The sequence below is a fragment of the Nicotiana tomentosiformis genome, chromosome 11, assembly GCF_000390325.3.
Source record: "Nicotiana tomentosiformis chromosome 11, ASM39032v3, whole genome shotgun sequence".
In the NCBI taxonomy this organism is placed as follows: domain Eukaryota; kingdom Viridiplantae; phylum Streptophyta; class Magnoliopsida; order Solanales; family Solanaceae; genus Nicotiana; species Nicotiana tomentosiformis.
The window spans coordinates 10,520,953-10,528,548 of NC_090822.1; the positions used below are offsets into that span (position 1 = coordinate 10,520,953).

General features: G+C 35.7%; 1 non-coding gene across 1 annotated transcript; it reads left to right on the top strand.

Moving 5' to 3' along the window:
* Window positions 1-3,784: 3,784 nt before the first annotated feature.
* Window positions 3,785-3,885, top strand: LOC117276430 (U6 spliceosomal RNA). The gene has a single exon (XR_004506688.1). It is a non-coding gene; the product is annotated as a U6 spliceosomal RNA (small nuclear RNA).
* Window positions 3,886-7,596: the final 3,711 nt, after the last annotated feature.

Sequence of the window (7,596 nt, forward strand, 5' to 3'; positions counted from 1 at the left end):
TTAACTGGTCTTCCATTTCACTTATGACAAAACTTTTATTTTAATTTGTAGTAGGGTCTAGATTACTTTTTGTTAAGTGTTTGTTTTTGCAAAAATATAAAGAGAGAAAAGTCCGATGTCCATCAATCAGTCCATGCACCAGGAAAGACAAAATACATAGATTGTTACTTAAAAGTTCTTAGTGCGATTGTAACGGTTGTTGTCTCTTGGCTCGATCTTGGTCGGATTTGGTATTGGTTGATTTCTAGATTTAGAGTTCGATATTAACTCGAGCTCGATATTAACTCGGACTCGATATAGAATCGGGCTTGATATTGGTCGGTCTATGGCTCTTGAGCTCGATGACACCGCTTCACCTCATGGTTCGATTTTGACTCGAGTTCGGTAATGACTTCGAGCTCGGTACTTGATCGGTCCTAGAACTTCGAGCTTGGTAACCTGGATTCAGATCGCATCTCGATACTATGAAGATGATTTTCGATCCATTATATTTCAACCTTGACTAATCATACGAAGGTCGAAAACGGTTTTGACCGTATACAAGCTTCGCTACAGGTCTGAAAATAAAGCCGACGACACCGGAGTTCAGTCCAACGACAGCAATGGTAAGAATCAGAATGCCTGAAGCAACTGCGTTTTCGAGGAATTGGGTCATGGAACACCAAATTCCAGAATATATAATTAATATAATGGTTTCTAGATTGCCATTGTTGACAATGGAAAAAGTACTTCAGTTTTTTTGTCGAACTTGGGCAGAGATTAAAAGAACTAAAACAAAGAAGAAAAAGAGAGATCTGCGGCTGCCAGAGAAAAGAGGGGAGAGAGAATAACATTTAGTAATTTTTAGTACAAGGACAAAATTGTCCCTATCATTAGAATATTGTTAGTGCACTCTTAGGCTAACATATTAACATACTGTTAGCTATATATATATAAATATATATTTTGATTTGGCATCCTAAGATTCAGATCTTGGGCAACTGCATTGATTGATTTGGGGGCACAACTTAATTTTTAGTGCGTTGCCTTGGTTTGACGACAACTATAATATTTGCTCAAATTTTTATTCTGACATTAATGCCCCCACCACCTTCAATGAGCTCTTATATATATATGCCTGTCCCATGACCAACTTTATATTCAGTACATGTTTTGATTAAAAGAATGTTAGGAAAATTTTCAGAGCAGGTAGAAATAAATGCACCAGCAATTGAAGTGTGGAATCTCTATTCCACTCTTCAATTTGCAAAATTTGTTGTTGAAAAACTCCCTCACATAGCTGAAAAAGTTGAGTTGATTGAAGGCAATGGAGGCCTTGGTTCAATCCTGCTAGTCAGTAAGTTAATTTACTTCAAGGTCCTATTTCAAAAAATTCATCTTATTTTCATTCCCTTGAATATTCCGTTTCTTTTTATTTGTAATTTTTTTTTTAACGATTGAGACATGTTAAATATCCGTCCTGATTTTATTATCATATTTATGTTTTCTACGAAGGAATCTAACAAATATACAATAATTGAGTTTTTCGTTTGCATTATAAAATAAAAATATAAATCTTTCACTAATCCAGGGGCGGAGGGAGAACATTAGCTGCGGATTCGAATAAACGCAATAGCTTTTGCTTAAATCCTGTATTTTTATTAAAAAAATTGATAAAATATGTACAATTAGACCTCTCTATAACAACATGCTCATATAATAGTCATTCATTATAAAAACCATATTTATCTTTTTAATATTATGTTATAATATATATTTTTTCTAACAACACTTTCGAAAAATATCGGAACAAACGAAGTTGTTATAGAAATGTTTGACTGTAAATAAGACGAATTATGAGTTTGGTGATGATTTCAGAACTCATAAACTTAAAATCTTAGCTCGATATATAAATTTTTGAGTCTCCTTTAGTATATTTCTATTCCTTTTTTATTTTATTTTATTTTGAATCGCATAACGAGGTTTGCTACTTTGTTTGAACAAAATATATTAGGTACACCTGGTAATGCTCCATATAAAGAGAAATTTATGTCAATCGACGATGAAAAACAAGTAAAAGATGTAGAGATTTTTGAAGGTGGATTTCTTGATCTTGGATTCAGTTTCTATCTTATTAAGTGGGAAGTTATGGAGAAAAGTGAAAATTTATCCATTATTAAACTTACCCTTGATTTTGAGACTAAAGATGCTGAAAATATTCATCTTTCTATTGCCAATCTTCAAACCTTTGTGGCCATTATGAAAGCTTCTGCAGACTATTTAGAGCAGAAGAACAAGTAACGGAATTGGGAAATAATCTAACACGAGTTATTGGGATTCATGTATCTTCATATTTTATGTTGATTTCCCCTTTGTTACTTTGTGGTTATATATTTCTATTTCAAGTATTGTATTAGGATGGATTTAGTACTGGATGTTACTATTATTTTTGGTTATGAATAAAATGTCACATTGAGTCTTTTTTTTTTTTTTCTTTAAATGAATTTTGACTTGTACCTTTGCAATATAATATTGAGATGAATCAAGCTCAGTCCTTCAGTTTTTTTTATGAGAACTCTGAAAGCATGTTTGAGTTCGATTCAATGATTCATGTATTAGGTGTTTGTCCTATCGTTCTTACGATATTTGATTTTCTCTTTTGAAGGAAGGACAAATATTTACTATAATTGATTTTTTATCATTTACGAAAAAAATATAATTTTTTTTATATTTGGCTAGTCGATTTTTTTAGTGTAAAAGGTTTTGGACTTCTATAAATTGAGGATCTTTTCTTCTCATTTAGTAACATCCATAATGTAGTCATGAGGCGTTGAGAGTCTTGTTTAGGGGAGAATTTTTGGGACAAGTGTTAGCCTGCCACTTGTGTGTGCCTCTCCGTGAGGTTGCTTTCTTGATATTTGTACTATCTTTTGTACAGTAGATTGCTCATTTTCGCCCGTGGATGTATGTCAATTGGCCAAACCACGTTAAATGTTTGCGTCTTTTTTTGATATATTTCTTTCTTATTGTCTGATTTATCATTATTCAAGATTTACTTTACTAACTACCGTGTTATATCTAATTATTTCGATCTTCCGCATTATACCTAATTATTTCGATCTTAATACCATATTTTGATGTTCTTGCATTCTATACTGATAAAAGGACATCTAAATTGTCTTTAAGAAAATGAAAACGTAACACGTGCCAAACTCAAGCAGCTAGTTCTCCCTCATCGGCTACAAAAGGAAGCTTTCTTTACCAAAACCTCAACTCTTATATTTGTTTAGATATTTAGGATCCGTTTGGCCATAGATTTTGTCAAAATAAACTTGAGTTTTATTTGGCAAACATATGTTTTGTCATAGATTTTGCTTACATTTTGGCCAAATTCCAAATTCCAAATCCCAAATAATAGCTGGTTTTGGGCCAAAAAATCACTATTATATTTTTAAAAATTATCCCAAACTTTTATATTTTATAAAAGAGCCCACCATTTATTATTTTGTAACGATGTTGCTTCGTCTTCTCGGTCATCTGATAGTGTATCATGTAGTTCATTATAAAAATGATAATCTTGTATCAAATTTACTTATGTACAGGACTATGGTTTGCGATAATATAATGAATGTTATTGATAATGGTATTGTTGGGTATTTGGGATAGTTTTTAGAACTTATGGATATAAGTCATGTTTCATATTTTTTCAAACCAAACTTCATCCAAAACAGATGTCCAAACACATTTTCATCTTCCAACCAAACTTCATCCAAATCAGATTTTTCAGAATAAATTTGAGAATTTATGGCCAAACGCCAGCTTAATTAAATTGGAACGGTACCGAAAAAATTAATATGCCCCCTGCATTAAGAATGACACGCACAAATCGAGAAATACAAATTTTTTACTCTCTAAAGTTTTCCAATTTTTTACCTTCCCATGAAGGATGTGATGAGTTTATTTTTATTGGTCTGCAACTAGTAAGATTAGTTCAAATGGCAAAGGTTTTTAAAAGGCGGAATACATACAGAGATACCTAAAGTTGGCACCATTTTTCATTTAGACTCTTAAACTAGGACTCTTTCCATCTGAACTTATTTCTTAGGCATATAATACACCAATTAGACACGTTTTGTGCAGGTGGCATATAGCGTGATTTACATCCTATTTAAACGCGTGAAGGTGGCATAGAAGGAATTTTTTCTTTCCCAATTAGACACATAACGGTAACATCTGTGAAGTAAATATCTCTCTATTTAAACCCTAATCCCTTTCCCAATTGTTAAAAATCTAATTTTGCTGCTCCAACACTTCTCCTTCTCTTCTTGTTGTCAATTCTTTTCTTCTCTTCTCTCCTTTCTCTCGTTTCTGTTGTTGCCGAGTTTATTAAGGTCGAAACTTAGATAATATCTATTAATGTCGAACTTATCGGAATCGACGAACTCATCAATGTCACCTTGCGTTGCCGCTCGAATTTGTAAGTGTGGTGTTTCTCCAAAATTGAATACTTCTTAGACCTAACTAAACCCAGGTCGTAGGTTTTTTGCTTGCAAAATCGAAAAGGTAAATTTTTTGTTCTTAATTGTATTCTTTTTTATTAATTATTTTCTTTGATAAAAATTGATCAAATGTGTTTGTGATTTTTGTAGAAAAATGGTGGATGTGATTATTTCTGTTGGTATGATGATGAGATGCCTACTCAAGCAAAGAAAATAATTTGGGGTTTATTAAAGAGAGTCAAAGCTTTTTAAGAGGAGAAAGTTCGAGCAAAAAGAAGATTGATCCTTTTGACCATTGTTGTTATATTGTTGCTCGTTTTATGGGAACTGTAGGGCTGATGTCGTTCTTGTGTTTTGATGTGGTTTGCAGATTAGTTTGGTTGTTTTAGGTGGTGTTGGTTGCTTTAGGTGTTGTTGCTGCTACACTTTTGTAATCTTAGCACTGCGATGTAATGTTCTATGTTGAAAGTAATAAATATTTCAGCTGCTGTTGCTACACTAATGTTTTTGCATAGCTGACTTTTGTTAAAGTGTTGAAGATTGCTGCTATGTAACATTGACAAAAAAGCACCAATTATAGGGTGTTTGCCTAAAACAAAACAAGACATAGCCAATATCATTGATTACTGCTATGTAACATTGGCACAAAGAAATGATCCTTACCAAGTTTAATAAGAACAAGAAGATTACACAATTGAATAGATGTCACGACCTAAACTAACCCCTGTCGTGATGGCGCCTATCGTGGAACTAGGCAAGCCGACTCATTTCCAAAACAAACCGATATTTTCATTTCAAAGATAATTTCAATATTATTTAACACAAAAACCTTCATAAAGGAGTTCCAATCAAAATAAAAGTGCGGAAGGAAAAGCCCGACATCGGGGTGTCACTAGTCATGAGCATTTACAATAATCTATCTAACAATATCAAGGCTAACTCAGCCTGAAAAATAGATAAATATAACTAGAGAAAGATAAGAGGGAGAAGAGCAGGGCTGCGATCGCCAGGCAGCTACCTTGTTATCCTCGGAAAAATTTGCAATCAGAACAATCAACAACCGCTATCGTGTCCAGCTACACCTGGATTTGCACATAAGGTGCAGGGAGTAACGTGAGTACGCCAACTCAGTAAGTAACAACAATAAATAAAGACTGAGCAGTAGTGACGAGCAGTAAAGCTTTTAACATTCATATCAGGAAATCTCAGTAAAATACCACATGCTTTTAAAATCAGGATTTGAATCAAAACATCTCGTTTAAACCCAGTTCCAGCAAAAATCATTTAAAGATATTTTTCAACAGTTCTCAAACAGAGGAAAAATGCAAAGGTGAGCAAAAATGATGAAATCATAAACAGCCTCTCGGGCAAAACATCACTCATATACAGCCCCTCGGGAAAACCTCACAGTCACTCGTGCCACTCGGGCATACCTCACAATCACTCTTGCCACTCGGGCATACCTCACAATCACTCATGCTTCTCAGACACTCAACACTCGGCACTCGCACTCAGTAGGTACCTGCGCTCACTTGGGGTGTGTACAGACTCCGGAGGGGCTCCTTCAGCCCAAGCGCTATAATCTGCACGGACAACTCACGTACTGCACTGATAATTCACGTGCTGCACGGATAACTCACGTGCTATAATAATAAAGTATGCTGCAGGCGGGCAGCCCCGATCCACACTCATCCTCACAATCAGGCCCTCAGCCTATATCAACATACTGCGGCATGCAACTCGATCCCATAAATATCCTCACAAATCACGTCCTCGGCCTCACTCAGTCATAAATCTCTCAAGCCACTCGGGCATTTAAGTAAAACAAGACATTCGGCCCAAAATATTTATATGCGTCAAAATAGAGTCATAAAACTGAGTTATGCGGTAAACAAGTATAAACATGACTGAGTATAGATTTTCAATCGAATACAATGAGAGGATAGTGAGAAAAAGCCCCTAAGGGTCCAAACAACACTGACGCAAGGCCCAAATATGGCATTCAGCCCAATTTACAGAAACTCTTTCTAAAACATATAAGTATCATATAGTTTTAACAAAGTATGCAACTTTACAGTTGCTACGGGTCGGACCAAATCACAATCCCCAACAGTGCACGCCCACATGCCCGTCACCTAGCATGTGCGTCACTAAAAATAGTAGAATGATACAAAATTCGGGGTTTCGTACCCTCAGGACTAGATTTACAATACTTACCTCAAAATCACATTCCGGACGCACTCCTAAGTCCAAAATCACCTAACGGAGCTAACAGAACCATCAAAATTTAAATCCGATATCATTTACACATAGGTCAATATCCGGTTGACTTTTCCAACTTAAGGTTCTAAATAAGAGACTAAGTGTCTCATTTCACTCCGAAACCACTCCGGGCCCGAACCAACTAACCCGGTATATCATAATATAACTTAAGAGCATAAAGGAAACAGAAATGGGGGAAACAGGGTTATAACTCTCGAAACGACCGGTCGGGTCGTTACATCCTCCCCACTTAAACATACGTTCGTACTCGAATGTGCCGAAAGTTGTTCCAAAAGCCAAGAAATGGCTGTGTAACTTTCCTATGCACATATTCGGGGGTGATCCCACGTCACCCTATCTCATATAGGTCCGATAACACAACATAACTGAAATTCTTCAATTCAACCTAGTGCTGGTAATAAACCTCATATCAGACAAAACCTCATTCTAAAACCTTCGTACACTGCCGATGATGAAAGAAACATACCAAATTCATAACCATTCATTAGACCAACATGTCATGGAGCTCCCGTTCCTTCTACAAAAACTATAGCCAATTTCAAAGTCGACTTTCAATATTATCCTCCCAATTATACCACAATCAAATCTGATAGCATCCGTTCTAGGCCCAATGACCTCGTCTCATCCAACACGACCACTCTAGTGACATGACACATCAATACAATCTAAAGCCACAACCCGTGCACCAGATAGCAACATTCCAAATGTACCCAATCGTAACAATGACCCAAACAGGAGAATTGTTCCACAAGCTCGACGAGTACCACCCATACGCAATGCTAAGAACCCATCACACACCGCAGAAACCATAACACACGAATCTTACACAAGGGAT